This window comes from Eucyclogobius newberryi, unplaced genomic scaffold, assembly GCF_026437365.1.
Source record: "Eucyclogobius newberryi isolate DKJ021-1_F unplaced genomic scaffold, fEucNew1.0.hap1 SCAF_1, whole genome shotgun sequence".
Classification (NCBI taxonomy): domain Eukaryota; kingdom Metazoa; phylum Chordata; class Actinopteri; order Gobiiformes; family Gobiidae; genus Eucyclogobius; species Eucyclogobius newberryi.
In genome coordinates, this window is record NW_027315723.1 from 16,839,524 (window position 1) to 16,855,686 (window position 16,163).

A 16,163-nucleotide genomic window follows, 5' to 3' on the forward strand; every position below is an offset into this window, starting at 1 on the left:
TCTTTCCTCCTCCTTCGTCTTAGCATCATTTCCATATCAACCAATCCATATTATCGTTGGAGTTTATATTAGTCATTAGAATTTCACATTAAAAGATTCCATTTAATAATTAATAGGATTTGAGACGTGATGTCCCCTGAAGCTCTTTATAGGGCCCAGTTGAATACGAGCGCGCTGCTTCGTTAGTATGAATGACTCCAATATGGCCGCCTTCATTATCTTCTGGCATCATGTGATCACGGTTTTAATTTGGCTCCACTGCACCTGTTCAGCAGAGACACTTCTTTAATAGGCTTTTAATGGAGAAGTGAACCACCAGTGCTTTCTCTGGCGCTTCTCTGTCGTGTCGCTTTAATTCAGAGCCTTTCCATGGATCTTTAGAAATAGATGCTGGTAAAGTCTGCTGAGTTCTGGATCTGGTTAAGATATGCAGTGATTTTCATTGTCGGTGCATTTCCACTGTGAGAGACGGAATCTAAAAAAATAAAAAAAAATAAAAAAAATCAAATTGTATGATTTCTAAATTATTTGTGTGTTGCTGCTAGAACACCTGGGAAAATCAGTTTGGTACAGAAGCCTTTGTTTCCAGTTACAGAGGTCAAATGTCTCCTGTAGTTCATGACCAGGTTTGCTCACACTGCAGCAGGACTTTGGTCGCTCCTCCACACAGATCTTCTCTAGATCTGACAGGTTTCAGGGCTGTTGCTGAGCAACACAGAGTTTCTGCTCCCTGCAAAGATTTTCCATTGGATTTAGGTCTGGAGACTGGCTAGGCCGCTCCAGAACCTTGCTATGCTTCTTATGGAGCCACTCCTTGGTTCTCCTGGCTTCAGGCCATTGTCGTGTTGGAAGACCCAGCCACGCCCCATCTTCAACGCTCTGACTGAGGGAAGGAGGTCGTCATGGCCACATCCATTCTGTCCTTAAAACAGTGCAGACATGCGCTGACCTAAGCAGGAGAACCTTCTGTGCGATGCATGATTTTAAACCATGACGGCGCAGTATGTTACCATAGTAACCTTTGAAACTGTGGTCCCAGCGCTCTTCAGGTCATTCACCAGCTCCTCCTGTAGTCCTGGGCTGATTCCTCACCTTTCTTATCATCATTGAACCCCACGAGGTGAGATTTCATGTAGCTCCAGTCCGATTGTCTGGTGTTCAAATACTTATTTGCAGCAACAACATACAAATAAATTCGATGAAATCCAGATTTTTCTTTTTAGATTCTGTCTCTCACAGTGGAAATGCACCTACAATAAAATGTCAGATCCCTCTAGAACAGGGGTGGGCAATTATTTTCCTCCGAGGGCCATATTCGAATCCAGGCAAGTAGTGGAGGGCCGGCCCATGATCATTGGTGTGAGAAAAAAAAAATCAAAAAAATTAAATATTAAATAAAATATCGGGGCCCCATCCTGGAGCCAGGCCTGGGATGGGTGCTCCATGGTGAGCGCCTGGTGGCCGGGTCTTACCCCACGGGGCCCGGCCGGGCACAGCCCGAAAGAGCGACGTGGGGCCGCCCTCCCGTGGGCCCACCACCCGCAGGAGGATCCATAAGGGGCCGGTGCAGAGAGATCTGGGCGGCAGTCGACGGCAGGGGCCTCGGCGACCAGATCTCTAGACACAGAGACTAACTCTGGGGACATGGAATGTCACCTCGCTGGGGGGGAAAGAGCCTGAGCTTGTGCGGGAGGTTGAGCGATACCGACTAGATATAGTCGGCCTCACCTCCACGCACAGTTTGGGCTCTGGAACCCATCTCCTCGAGAGGGGCTGGACGCTCCACTTCTCTGGTGTTGCCCGTGGGGAGAGGCGGCGGGCTGGTGTGGGCTTGCTGATAGCCCCTCAGCTCAGCCGCCACGTGTTGGAGTTTACCCCGGTGAACGAGAGGGTCGCGTCCCTCCGCCTTCGGGTGGGGGACAGCAGTGCAGAGTACCCGGCCTTCTTGGAGTCCTTGGGAGGGGTACTGGACAGTGCACCGACCGGGGACTCCGTTGTTCTACTGGGGGACTTCAACGCCCACGTGGGCAATGACAGTGACACCTGGAGAGGGGTGATCGGGAAGAACGGCTTCCCCGATCTGAACCCGAGCGGTGTTCAGTTATTGGACTTCTGTGCTAGCCACGGATTGTCCATAACGAACACCATGTTCAAGCACAAGGGTGTCCATCAGTGCACATGGCACCAGGACACCCTAGGCCTGAGGTCAATGATCGACTTTGTTGTCGTGTCATCAGACCTCCGGCCGCGTGTCTTGGACACTCGGGTGAAGAGAGGGGCAGAGTTGTCAACCGATCACCACCTGGTGGTGAGTTGGATCCGCTGGCGGAGGAGGAAGCCGGACAGACTTGGCAGACCCAAGCGCATTGTGAGGGTCTGTTGGGAACGTCTAGTGGAGCCCTCTGTCAGTAGGGTATTCAACTCGCACCTCCGGGAGAGCTTCTCCCATGTCCCGGGGGAGGTTGGGGACATTGAGTCCGAGTGGACCATGTTCTCCGCCTCCATTGTTGATGCGGCTGCTCGGAGTTGTGGTCGCAAGGTCTCCGGTGCCTGTCGTGGCGGCAACCCCCGAACCCGGTGGTGGACACCGGAAGTAAGGGATGCCGTCAGACTGAAGAAGGAGGCCTATCAGGCCACTCTGGCTTGTAGGTCTCCGGAGGTCATCGACGGGTATCGGCAGGCCAAGCGAGCCGCGGCTCGTGCTGTCGCAGAGGCAAAAACCCGGGCCTGGGAGGAGTTCGGGGAGGCCATGGAGGAGGACTATCGGTCGGCACCAAAGAAATTCTGGCAAACCGTCCGGCGCCTCAGGAGGGGGAAGCAGTGTCTCACCAACACCGTTTACGGTGCGGGTGGAGGCCTGCTGACCTCAACTGGGGATGTCGTCGGACGGTGGAAGGAATACTTTGAGGATCTCCTTAATCCCTCAGTCACGTCTTCCGAAGAGGAAGTAGAGACCGGGGACTCGGAGGCTGGCTCATCCATCACCCAAGCTGAAGTCACTGAGGTTGTTCGCAAACTCCTCGGTGGCAGGGCTCCGGGGGTGGATGAGATCCGCCCTGAGTACCTAAAGTATCTGGATGTTGTAGGACTGTCTTGACACGTCTCTGCAACATGGCGTGGCGTTCGGGGACCGTGCCTCTGGACTGGCAGACCGTGTCCCTCGGGGTGTCCTTTGGGGGGTGCTCCGGGAGTACGGGGTCCGGGGCCCTTTGCTCAGGGCTGTCCGGTCCCTGTATGACCGGAGCAGGAGCTGTGTTCGCATTGCCGGCAGTAAGTCAGACCTATTCCCAGTGCATGTTGGACTCCGCCAGGGCTGCCCTTTGTCACCGGTTCTGTTCATAATTTTTATGGACAGAATTTCTAGGCGCAGTCAGGGGTCGGAGGGTGTCCGGTTTGGGGACCACAGGATCTCATCTCTGCTGTTTGCAGACGATGTTGTCCTGATGGCTCCATCAAACCCGGACCTGCAACATGCACTGGGACGGTTTGCAGCCGAGTGTGAAGCGGCTGGGATGAGAATCAGCACCTCCAAATCCGAGGCCATGGTTCTCGACCGGAAAAAGGTGGCTTGCCCTCTCCAGGTGGGTGGGGTGTCCTTGCCCCAAGTGGAGGAGTTCAAGTATCTCGGGGTCTTGTTCACGAGTGAGGGAAGGATGGAGCGTGAGATCGACAGGCGGATCGGTGCAGCGGCTGCAGTGATGCAGTCGCTGCATCGGACCGTTGTGGTAAAGAGGGAGCTGAGCCGAAAGGCAAAGCTCTCTATTTACCGGTCGGTCTACGTTCCTACCCTCACCTATGGTCATGAGCTTTGGGTAGTGACCGAAAGAACAAGATCGCGGATACAAGCGGTCGAAATGAGTTTCCTCCGCCGTGTGGCTGGGCGCTCCCTTAGAGATAAGGTGAGGAGCTCGGCCACACGGGGTGAGCTCGGAGTAGAGCCGCTGCTCCTCCACGTCGAGAGGAGCCAGCTGAGGTGGCTCGGGCATCTGTTTCGGATGCCTCCTGGGCGCCTCCCTCGGGAGGTGTTTCAGGCATGTCCCACCGGGAAGAGGCCCCGGGGAAGACCCAGGACACGCTGGAGAGACTATGTCTCTCGGCTGGCCTGGGAACGCCTCGGGATCCCCCCGGAGGAGTTAGAGGAAGTGTCTGGGGAGGAGGAAGTCTGGGAGTCCCTGCTCAGACTGCTGCCCCCGCGACCCGGCCCCGGATAAAGCGGCAGAAGATGGATGGATGGATGGATGGATAAAATATCACTTTTCTGTCAAATATAGGCTATTTGAATCTATTACTTAATTAATTTCACGTCATATTTATTAAGGATACAAGTGCAGACAGATGCCCGAGGGCAAAAAAAATAAAACATTACTTGGCATGTTTGGCGGGCCGGATTATAAAGACCAACGGGCCACATGTGGACCGCGGGCCGTAGTTTACCCAGCCCTGCTCTAGAATGTCTAAGTGGTAGAATCACAGGATGTTCAAATACTTTCCTCCCTGTACGACAAACAATGGAATAATCATTATTTTACACATGACATTCTGCGATACATCACTTTTTTTAAAGAGCCAAATAATCATAAAAATATTTTTTTGTTGGACCACGATCTTCATGGACTTAAAATGAAGTGAATGATGTTTTTAGTCCACTTCATATTTCACCTTCATAAACAGAAGTATTTCCAAAGTGCTCCACAGTTTTCAGCATTTGCTCTTCCAAAGCTTTAAATGTAAATATATTATAAACCAAAAATAATGAATGCTCTAAAACAGTGGTCCCCAAACTTTTTGACTCGAGGGCCACATTGGGTTCTAAAATTTGACCGAGGGGCCGGGCCAGGAAAATATGGTGTGTTTGTGTGAACAAATGAATTACTATAAATTACACGCAAGATTTGACCTGTAACTTGTAACAAAGCAACAAATGCAAGGCTCAATGTACAAATTGTTTTTCAAATGCATTAAATAATGATTATTTTATTACATTTCAGTTGAATAAACACAGCAGGAAAATTGACCGAGCAGTGCGCAGCTTAGACGGAACAGTGAAATCTCTTGGGGAAATGTGGACATTACAGGCGAAAGGTAGTGACCGGCCAGCCACAGTATCATGAGTTTGACTACGACAATTGCTAAAAAAAAAAAATATATATATATATATATATATATATATATTTTTTTTTTTTTCAAATTATTTTTTTAATATAACTTGGACAAGCTTGGCGGGCCGAATTGAAAGGCCCAGCGGGCCGGATGCGGCCCGCGGGCCGTAGTTTGGGGACCACTGCTCTAAAATAATAAATAGTGATTAAAAAAACTGTAGAAGATAATAGTGATTTTAGCACTGTCATAAACTATTTATGTCAAACATACTAATGTAACAACACTGTATGTTTTTTGTTTTAAGTAAAAGCAATGCATTGTGGGTCATTTGAAGCACTCCGAGGTGGCCAAAGATCCACAGGTGCATCCTCGGTAATGGAGGAGTCGAGCTGCGAGGGACATGAGGGCTTTACTGGACACGTTTCTGATGAAGTGGAAGTGCTTCAGTGCAAGAGGCCACTCCCCTCAGGCAGGAGGCCACTCCCCTCAGGCAGGAGGCCACTCCCCTCAGGCAGGAGACCACCCCCCTCAGGCGGGAGGCCACTCCCCTCAGGCAGGAGACAACCCCCCTCAGGCGGGAGGCCACTCCCCTCATTACCGCCAGACTTTATTCCTCAGACTTTTCCTAGTCTGAGGACTAGGAAAAGTCTGAGGAATAAAGTCTGGCGGTAATGCAACAATTGGATGCCAACCGCCATAAAACAACAACAACAACAACAACAGCCACTCCCCTCTGGCAGGCCACTCCCCTCAGGCAGGATGAACAGTTTCTTTCCCCCTGCCGTTGGACTCATGAACACTTCTTAAACACTGTCACTTTAACCATAATTTAATCACTCACTGTTAACTTGCTGCACTACATAATAAACTCAACACTACATTTGTGCACATAGTAAGCCTATTTTTATTTTTATCCTTAAGTAGATTTTAATTGTTTTTCTTTTTTGCCTTATATAGGCTGTTTTATCATTGTTCATTGTTTTATGTTGCACTGAATCACCCAAACTTGTGTTTGTGAATTCTGTTCATTGACAATGACAATAAACTCTCCCTCTCTCCTCCCCTCCCCTCTCCGTCTCTCTCTCCCTTTCCTCTCCTCCTCATCTCTCTCTCCTCCTCCTCCCTCTCCTCCTCCTCTCTCTCCTCCCTCTCTATCCCTCTCCTCCTCTCTCCCTCTCTCTCCCTCTCTCTCTCGCGGAAGGCACCGTAACTTTACCGTAGCAGACCACATCTCCTTCAGTCTGAGTGGACGCGCCGGGAGCACTTAACGGACAAAAGACCCGCGGTTTCTTCGCGGTTCCGCCGCTTCACGCGCCCGCCTCACGCGCCCGCTTCCAGCGAAACCAGTTCGCTGAACATGACTGGAGTTTTTGGCTTCAAATATACGCGTTCTTTGTGACATTTCTGGGCAATAAACGCAGTAGAAATTATAATGATCAGGCGGAAAGGCGCGACAGTTTGCGTGTTTCAAGAAATAGCGGGATATGTAACAACTCAAAGGTAAGAAAACGCACTTTTCACGCATTATATTTGCGCTTTTTCCACCGCGTCATTGTCGCGGCAAACGGAATGTATTGCAATTCAAGTATAATCCCTGTGAAACACGAAGACGTTCAAGATGTTTAGTTTTATCAACGAGACGCGTTTTCCGCCACGTTGCCAAATGCGCTCCTTCTACAAGATCTTTATTCTCACACCTGTCACGTAAAAAAAGAAAAGAAAATGTATATGAAATAGTCAAAGCATCAACATCGTGTACAACATCAAGTATGGCTCAATAAATGACTGGATGAGATATTTGAAGGGGAGTTTTACGCACGTCCTGGCGCCTTTTAGGTCTTATTGCTGTGTTAAACGTGCAACAGGGGTCAGTGCCTCGTAAATCTGACCGTCACTTCAGATGATGACCACGTTCCTGAGCCGCCAGTGCTGGACTGCAATGGAGCAGGAAGCAGGAGATGTTTTTTTGAGAATTGCCCGCAAAATGATCAGCTGTCACGCCATCAAGCAACACGATCAATAATGTCATGACAGGAGGCCAGACCTGTCAATCACCTGGGATGGATTTGTCCAACAACAAAGTGGGTTAGACCTGGTTCAGGACGAGGTAGATCCTGCTTGAGACTTTGGTTAGTTCTGATGTAGACAGTGGTGAGTCCAGGCTTTAGAGCTGGTTTTGCCCAATTGACTCCTGAATTTGACCTGTTGAGAACTAGATTAGTCTAGATTAAGTCCTGGTTTAGCCCACAGTGTGATGTTTTATGTTTGTTCGTCCTGGGGCGTGGTTCAGTCAAGATTTAGAACTATTTAAACTCAGAGTTGGTTCTGGTTTGGATCTGGATTAGTCCTGCTTCGCTTTCATAGACTTGGGTCAGTTCAGATTTAGACTTGTTTTAGTCTTGGTTTAGACCTGGTTCAGTGTCATCCTTTAGACCTGGTTCAGGACTAGGTAGATCCTGCTTTAGGCCTTGGTTAGTTCCATTTGGGTTAGTTCTGATGTAAACAGTGGGGAGTCCAGGCTTTAGAACTGGTTTTGCCGAATTGACTCCTGAATTTGACCTGTTGAGAACTGTATTAGTCTAGATTAAGTCCTGGTTTAGCCCACAGTGTGATGCTTTTGACCTGTTAGTCCTGGGTCGTGGACTGGTTAGTCCCGGGTCCTGGTTTAGAACTGCTTAATCTCAGAGTTGGTTCTGGTTTGGATCTGTATTAGTCCTGCTTCGCTTTTGTAGACTTGGGTCAGTTCAGATTTAGACTTGGGTTAGCCTTGATTTAGACCTGGTTTTGTCTTACTTACTTAATTTGTTTAGGGTAAAAGCTTGAGCGATATGACAAAACGAAAATAAAGTGTGTTTTTTGTAGTTGTTTTTCTCTCATTGATCACCCCCAATTTTTGATTCTGTTTTATCTAGTCCTTTTCAAAACCAAAAGATTCAGTATTTATTCAGTATTTGTTCAGTATTTATGTCCTAAGCGTAAATGCTACTGACTTTTAATAATCAGTGCAAATTAACACAAACATACACATTATCTGGACAAACACGTGCTTGTCCTGACAGAGGATTGGCTTTGGACCTCTCAACACTGGAAATGTCAAGACAAATTTGATTTAGATTAGTTTTAGATTTAGTCCTGGATTACTTTTAGTTCTCCCCGGTAAGTCCTGGTTCCATCCTAACCCGGTTCGGGCCCGGTCCTGGTTAAGACCTCGCTTTGACTGACTTTGAACTTAATTATTCATATAAACCGGCCGGCTGAGATTTCCAACGGAATATTTGCACATGAAGTAACACGTTCAAGAGTGGACAATTGTAGTACAAGGTTACGGCCGTTTTTTTCGCGCGGTCCGACCTCGCAGCGACGACAACGTACGTGACACGTACGAAATCATTCACGATGTACTTATCAATTTCGGCAATAGGCATTGCGATTGCCCCGCATCGGCCTTGGGGGACGTTTTACGCGGCGCTTTGATGCAGCTTGCGCGAAAAGGATGAAGAACTCGGGGGTTAAGCCAGTTACCGACTTCATCTGGCGTGTGCGGTGCAGTCGGCGGCGGAGGCTTATCGGTGGCGCCAGAGCAAAGGGACAACCAGCAGCAGGCTTAAGAATGTGCTACAAGCTCCGGGTGAGAACACGGGTTTCAAAGGGCAGTGGGGCAGTGTTTATGTGGACTCTTTGGACACGGCCGAGCGAAACATTGACTTTTAGTCAAGGAAATGTAAGTCCAATGTCTGGAATGCTTTGAATTAGGGTTGTGCAACTAATCAGCTTCTAATTAAGAATAAGACTCAATCATTTGGGTGTTTTTAATCAAGAGGCCCAAAGCCATTCCTCAGTCAGTAAAAGCTGAGTTCAGACTTTGGAGGATGAAATTTGCCTCTTTTTTTTGTTAAATGACACGAGGAATGTCGAGATTACTGAGTGAATCGATAATCGTGATTATTCAGATCACAATATAACAGTGAGAACCAAGTAATAACTTAGCTTTTCCTGTTCAATATACAGCCCAGAAACTATGATTTATTTTATGGCTGTGTTTGTCACATTTAGGTTTATTTTACATGTCAGACCACGGGAATGTGATACAATTAAAGAGTTCACTGTAGATTAGTCACAGTCTCAATAATCGTGTTAAATCATGATGTTTTTCCCCACAAAAATCGTAATAATAAAAGTTTGAATCTTTCTTTCAGGAAATTTAGATTTGTTTTTATTAATAGAATTCTTTTTTTTTGTTAGTTTGTCCAGTTCTACTTTTAGGGTTTATACTAGTACACATACTACATACAACTGGGACTAAACCAACTACAACTGGAACTAAACCAACTACAACTGGAACTAAACCGACTACAACTGGGACTAAACCAACTACAACTGGAACTAAACCAACCACAACTGGGACTAAACCAACTACAACTGGAACAAAAACCAACTACAACTGGGACTAAACCAACTACAACTGGGACTAAACCCACCTTTTATTTATTTTATTTTGTTTATTTTTATTCCATTGATTTTAGTGTGTTTGTTTGATTCAATTTTCTATTTGATTTTGTTTTTATATCTTCTTTTATTACTTTTATCCTATTTATGCCTCTGTAGTCTTTTTCCTTGCTGTGACGCACTTTGGAACCCTCTGGTTGTATAAATCGTGCTATATAAATAAAATGGATTGGATTGAATTACAACTGGAACTAAACCAACTACAACTGGGACTAAAACAACTTTGTTCCTTCAAAATTGTGTTTTATATTTTGTCAGTTAATATATTGTGACTTGAAAAACAATTACGAATAAACACTTAATCTTGACATCTCTTAATATTACTTTACTAAATTACAAAATATATGACAGAATTTATTTATATTTCATGTTTTATCTTATTATACTTTCTTTTTTTAATTATTTATTCCTTGTTATATATATATATATATATATATATATATATATATATATATATATATATATATATATATATATATATTTATATTTTGCTATTATATTATTATATTTTATTCTTGTTCTTTCACCGAAGAAAGTTCCTGGTTTGTGAATCTTGTTTTTATTCTCTGACAATGGCAATAATCCTTTTTTCTGAATCTGAAATAATAAATAAACAGAAATAATCATAATTCCCGTGTCATTCCCCGCGGTCGGTGCTTTCATCGTTTCTCGTGCCTTTGCACACGTCACCGCTGCAGTCGTTCTCCGCTGAAACCATTCCTTTCCGTTTAATACGATAATTGAGGCGAGTTGCAAGGGCAGAGTTAACGTTCAGCTCGGCCTCTGCACAACGGTGATTCAAGGCCGCTTACTTCCTCGTTCAAGGTGTAATCACTCCGTCTATTTTTACCCTCCATCCATCATCGCGAATGACAAGTTGACATTATCTGGTTGTGTACACAGCCCAGCAGGCGGCCCCGGAATTACATAACGGAAAGATGAAGTTCAGAGTCCAACGGCGGCGGAAAGGAGCGATGGGGAGGGCCCGCTGAGGGGGAGCACGCAGTTATTCATTATTATTATATTTTTAAATATCCACTTGCAGTTGAGTAAATTTCAAGCCATGCATTTGTACTTTACATAGTTAGTTTGTTACTTTATTTAGTGTTTTTTATATTTACGTGTATTTGAATTGTCTCATTTCTCGCCGTTAAAGGACCTTTTGGCGCTTTTAACCATGTTTTGACCTTGTTCCTCATCAAAAACACACCTGGAGTAGCATTTAGCTTCAGTCACGCTAGTTTGAGGAATCCTGGAACAGTTGTCGCTGCAGCTCGATCACTGATGTCTCTTCGGTAACTGACGTAGCTCTGATGTTTGTTTGTTTGTTTGTTTATGTATTTGGTCAGAACAATACACGTTAATGAACATACTTCATGCACAAGTCCATAAATTACAATCGCTCCGTGCTTTTCTGTCGTCTCATCATGATCAGTGCAACTGCGTGCCGGGACCAGGAACTAAAACGACAGCGTGTTCTCTGAAATCTGTATCTTAAACTGTTTAGTGGTGGCGCCATCCACTGGTTGCAAGGGGAAATGCCACAGTTTGCAGTGTATTACATTTTCTTTTTCAGTTCTAAAACACGACATGCCTAACTTACGGTACTCAAGAGCATGTTTAAAGGTTAATACAAATATAAATGATGCATAATATTTAACCTTTAACGAACAACTCTGCAGTGTCTGCTCTGATTGGCCGGAGCTCAAATTATATATGTATTGTGTAACTTAATTGACCTTTAAACAGTTCAATTCATCAAGTTTAGTGCAAAAGACTTTTCTACAATTGCATGAGAAAGTAACAATTGTAATCAGTAATAATTGAGTGGTATTTTTCATTTATATACCAATTTTACCGGCACAACTTATTATCCATGTAACTGTACTTTTACTTGAGAACTCATTTCCCGTACTCTTTCCCCCACTGCGGGCGATGAACGTCATGATGAATAATATTTTTGTTTCGCCACATCAGCCACCCACATCCAAAATGAATTATTTATGTTTTACGCCTCCAAAACGGTGCCTTTTCCCCCTATCTACATTATTAGAAGAAACATATTTACATTTCTGATGTTTCTCATGTTGGCAGAGTGGTTAGTAATCTAGCTGACCTGGCCCAAGGATCTGTGAACGGTGTAGGTCACGCCAAACGGTTCAAACTGAAACTGAAGACTAAAGCTCGAGGTTATCGCAGTTTCATTCCCAACCGTCTAATGTCAAGGATATGTTCCGGTAAATAACCACCAGAGGGCGCTTCGAGGCAGTTAGCGCATCGACCAAAATGGGAGAAAATGTGCAACTAGGAAAACAAACATGGTGGCGCCCACGGCAGTTTTAAGATCTGATTTTTTTTTGGTTCGGAAGAGAGCTGAGAAAACAGAGTGAAAAAAATAATGTTTTGAAGCGTTCACTCTTCACTACTGCCCCCAGTGGTCAGCGCACGTACTGTCCATAAGCTGTGGTCAGACAAATGTATCAAAAGTGCAAAAATGATGAGCCTTGACTGAAAAGAAACAGGCTCTTTCTCTGTCTCGCCCCCATTCCTCCCATTCCTCCCCTTCAGGCCCGCCTCTTCAGACCTCACCCGCCTCTTCAGACCTCACCCGCCTCTTCAGACCTCACCCGCCTCTTCAGACCTCACCCGCCTCTTCAGACCTCATCCGCCTCTTCAGACCTCACCCGCCTCTTCAGACCTCACCCGCCTCTTCAGACCTCACCCGCCTCTTCAGACCTCATCCGCCTCTTCAGACCTCACCCGCGTCTTCAGACCTCACCCGCGTCTTCAGACCTCACCCGCCTCTTCAGACCTCACCCGCGTCTTCAGACCTCACCCGCCTCTTCAGACCTCACCCGCGTCTTCAGACCTCACCCGCGTCTTCAGACCTCACCCGCCTCTTCAGACCTCACCCGCCTCTTCAGACCTCACCCGCCTCTTCAGACCTCATCCGCCTCCTCACCCGCCTCTTCAGACCTCACCCGCCTCTTCAGACCTCACCCGCCTCTTCAGACCTCACCCGCCTCTTCAGACCTCATCCGCCTCCTCACCCGCCTCTTCAGACCTCACCCGCCTCTTCAGACCTCACCCGCCTCTTCAGACCTCACCCGCCTCTTCAGACCTCACCCGCCTCTTCAGACCTGACCCGCGTCTTCAGACCTCACCCACCTCCTCACCCGCCTCTTCAGACCTCATCCGCCTCTTCAGACCTCACCCGCCTCTTCAGACCTCACCCGCCTCTTCAGACCTCACCCGCCTCTTCAGACCTCACCCGCCTCTTCAGACCTCACCCGCCTCTTCAGACCTCACCCGCCTCTTCAGACCTGACCCGCCTCTTCACACCTCACCCGCCTCCTCACCCGCCTCTTCAGACCTCACCCGCCTCTTCAGACCTCACCCGCCTCTTCACACCTCACCCGCCTCTTCAGACCTCACCCGTCTCAAAGCCCAGAGCCACTCGAGCGGAGAATCACATCTTGGTTTCATTTCCTTTGTCCGTTCTCTGTCTCTTTACCCGTTTCTCTCCCCTCTTGTCTCCTTGCTCCCTCTTCTTTATCTCCCATCCTTCCTCACTCCCTGTTTTCCTCCCTCTTGCCTGTTTCTTTCTCTCCCTCCTCTGTGTAGTTGTCCCTTTGCCTCTTCACCTTGCCCTCTCCCTTTCTTTCTTTCTTTCTTTCTTTCTTTCTGTCTCTCGCTGTTTCATTTCTCTCTCTCCATATTCATCTTTTTTTCTCTCCCATCGCCTTCTCTCCTCCCTCTCTCTCTGTCTTTCATCCATATGTGCTCTTCTTCTTCTGTCTCTCTCCCTCTCTTCGCCTCCTCTCGCTCGTTCTGTCTGCTCTGTCTCTCTTCTCTTTCTCTGCTCTTCTCTCTCTTCCTCCTCTTCCTCCGCCTCTTCTTCCTCCTCCTCCTCCTCTCATGTGTGTTTACTCACAGTCGCACATGGAGAGAACACAAACGCCCACAGATGCAGATATCCTAGTGTCGGATAGCGCTCGTTACCTCAAGGTTTTCGCGCCGCATTTTGGCCGCCTCGGCATCATCTCCAGCCACTCTTTCTCTGAAGCGAGCTCCGGGTCACGAGCTCCGGGTCACGAGCTCCGGGTCACAAGGCCGCTTGTCCCATAAGTCAGAGATAGGCCGTACGATTGGAGTAGAATGAGTCGAGAGCGAAGCATTTCCATTCGTCAGTGATCAGCTTCAGCCTTCCTACTGCAGAGGTCCACGGCCAATCCTCGGAAGAGGGAAAAGAAGAAAAGGCAATCAACAGAATTATGAAATATTGTTAAGTAATAAGTAGTCAGAAGCAGAGGATAGTGCTCAAGCTGCCATACTTCCCCCAGCATAGTTGCTGCTAGGGCAGCGTAACTGAAACGGTAGGCTTTATATTTCTGTTCCGAACTGTCCTGACCATAAGCCATTTCAAAGAGGAACATTTTAAGCCTGGTCTTAAAAGAAGAGACTGTGTCGGCCTCTTTAACATGGGTCGGGAGCTGATTCCATAACACAGGTGCTTGGGAGCTAAACGCTCTACCTCCTACCTCCTTTTAGAGACTCTTGGCACCACCAGAAGGCCAGCATTTTGAGAGTGAAGAGCTCTGTTTGGATGATATGGTTCTATAGCATCTTTGAGGTAGGATGGGGCCATGTCGTTTATGGCTTTATCACAAGATCAAGTCAGAGTAGGATGAATATGTTTTTTCCGTTCATATTTGCTTTTTGTGGTCTTGTTTTCACCGGAGTCGGACCGGAGAAACATGGCTTCACTTTTATGTGTAACACTTCAAACTACCCGCCTCCTCCTTTCACGGTTCGAAGATTATTCCCACATTTTTTCCTTCTATATTTCAGGAATGTTTTTGTTATTTCTCGCCGCCATAAGCACGAGCCACACGTGCGTCCGCTCACATGTCCACGCCTCCTCGTCGCTCCTGCCTCTGCCGATTTCTCTGGTGGTCTTTCGCTCTCATCCGTCTGGCCTACATCGGAGAGCTTTCTGTTTAGTAGCTTATCCACGTTTGAATTCCCATTTGCCTAGAATAAAATCCCAGCCACACACACACACAAACGCTGAGTAAACGAAGTGCGCCGCATCAGTTTTGGAAGCATGACAACCCCGGAATGATTTCACGGTACATCCTTCAGTAATCCTCCGTCTACTTGAGCGTTTGTGCCAAGAGTCTGTGAAGGCACAGAACGGAGCTAGTTAAAACGGCTTCTTACGGTCAACGCACGACTTTCTCTCCGGCGCTCCTTTGGAAAGCTGTATTTCACGAGAACTGTAGCGTTAGGCGCGTTCTGATGTGTCAGGGCCGCTTTAAATGTGCCTTATTGTGTTACAGGATTATTGAAGCTTTTAAACATGGCTAATAAGAATATATTTAAAACAGTGATGAGATTGAGTACACACATTACAAATTGTATGTATCGTCAGGGATGTTAGAGATGTTCAGTTCTGTTGGAATAAACTCGTAAATGAAGTTCAAAAACAATTAAGACAGATGACAAAGATGATACAAAACAATGCAACAAAATACAAACTACAATACATGCGGACTAGGGATGTCAAGAATATTATATACAGTGAACCCTCGTTTATCGCGAGGGTTACGTTCCAAAAAGATCCCGCGATAGACGAAATCTGTGAAGTAGAAACCTTTATTTTTTAGTTATTATACAATGAAATACTCCATAAAACATTGAAGCTCACGCGCGCGCTCTCACCGGCCTCGCAAACTTCAATTTGGCAAGCGGTTTTACGTACGTGTACATAATAATCCATAACGTTATTGACACACAGGTAGAGAAGACGCGGAGAGACTGTTTAGCCAATCAGAATGCAGAACACAATGCATGATGAAAATCCGTGAAGCAGCGAGACCGCGAAAAGTGAACCGCGTTATAGCGAGGGTTCACTGTATATTATATATTTAGGTCACAGTATGAAGTAAATATAAATATGAAAATTGTATTAATCGATAAGTGACAATTTTCAAACTAAAATATCGTATTTTTCGGACTATAAGTCGCACCAGCCAAAAAATGCATAATAGAGAAGAAAAAAGCATGTATAAGTCGCACTGGAGTATGAAATGCGGTTGCAAGTGTGAAAATAACAAATAATATCACATATAAGTCGCTCTGGAGTATAGTATAAAAACATTTTGCTAAAAAATATATAAATGTAATGCAATTTTTTTAGTTTGTAATTGAAGACATCGCAGAAGGAAATTACCCAGCAAACACTGGGCCAAAACCCATCTAATGTCACAATTTATTTAATTTGACAAATAAAAATGTATGAAAGCAACTTTATTTTGTTGAATTAATGTTTAAAAAGTCAAAAAAGTTGTTTCTTGTGTAAATTTTGCATAAACTTTGACTGGAATGAGTGTCCCTGGTGTGATGTCACTTCCTGTCATTTTCTACAACACTTTCAACGTTTTCTCCACAAATACCTGCTCGATTGGTGTAAAACTATAATTTGTATACACAACAGGTGCAAATACACCAAATAAAGTCAAAATTAGAAAATCGTAAAAAGCTGTCACAGGCCC

At 46.0% G+C, this 16,163-nt stretch overlaps 1 protein-coding gene across 1 annotated transcript in view; it reads left to right on the forward strand.

Annotated features, from left to right (window-relative positions):
* Positions 1–6,428: 6,428 nt before the first annotated feature.
* Positions 6,429–16,163, forward strand: part of syndig1l (synapse differentiation inducing 1-like) — a 92,556-nt gene continuing 82,821 nt past the window's right edge. Inside the window, exon 1 of the mRNA XM_072439796.1 lies at positions 6,429–6,600. The gene's annotated coding sequence lies outside the window, so the exon portion shown is untranslated. The remainder of the gene's footprint in view (positions 6,601–16,163) is intronic.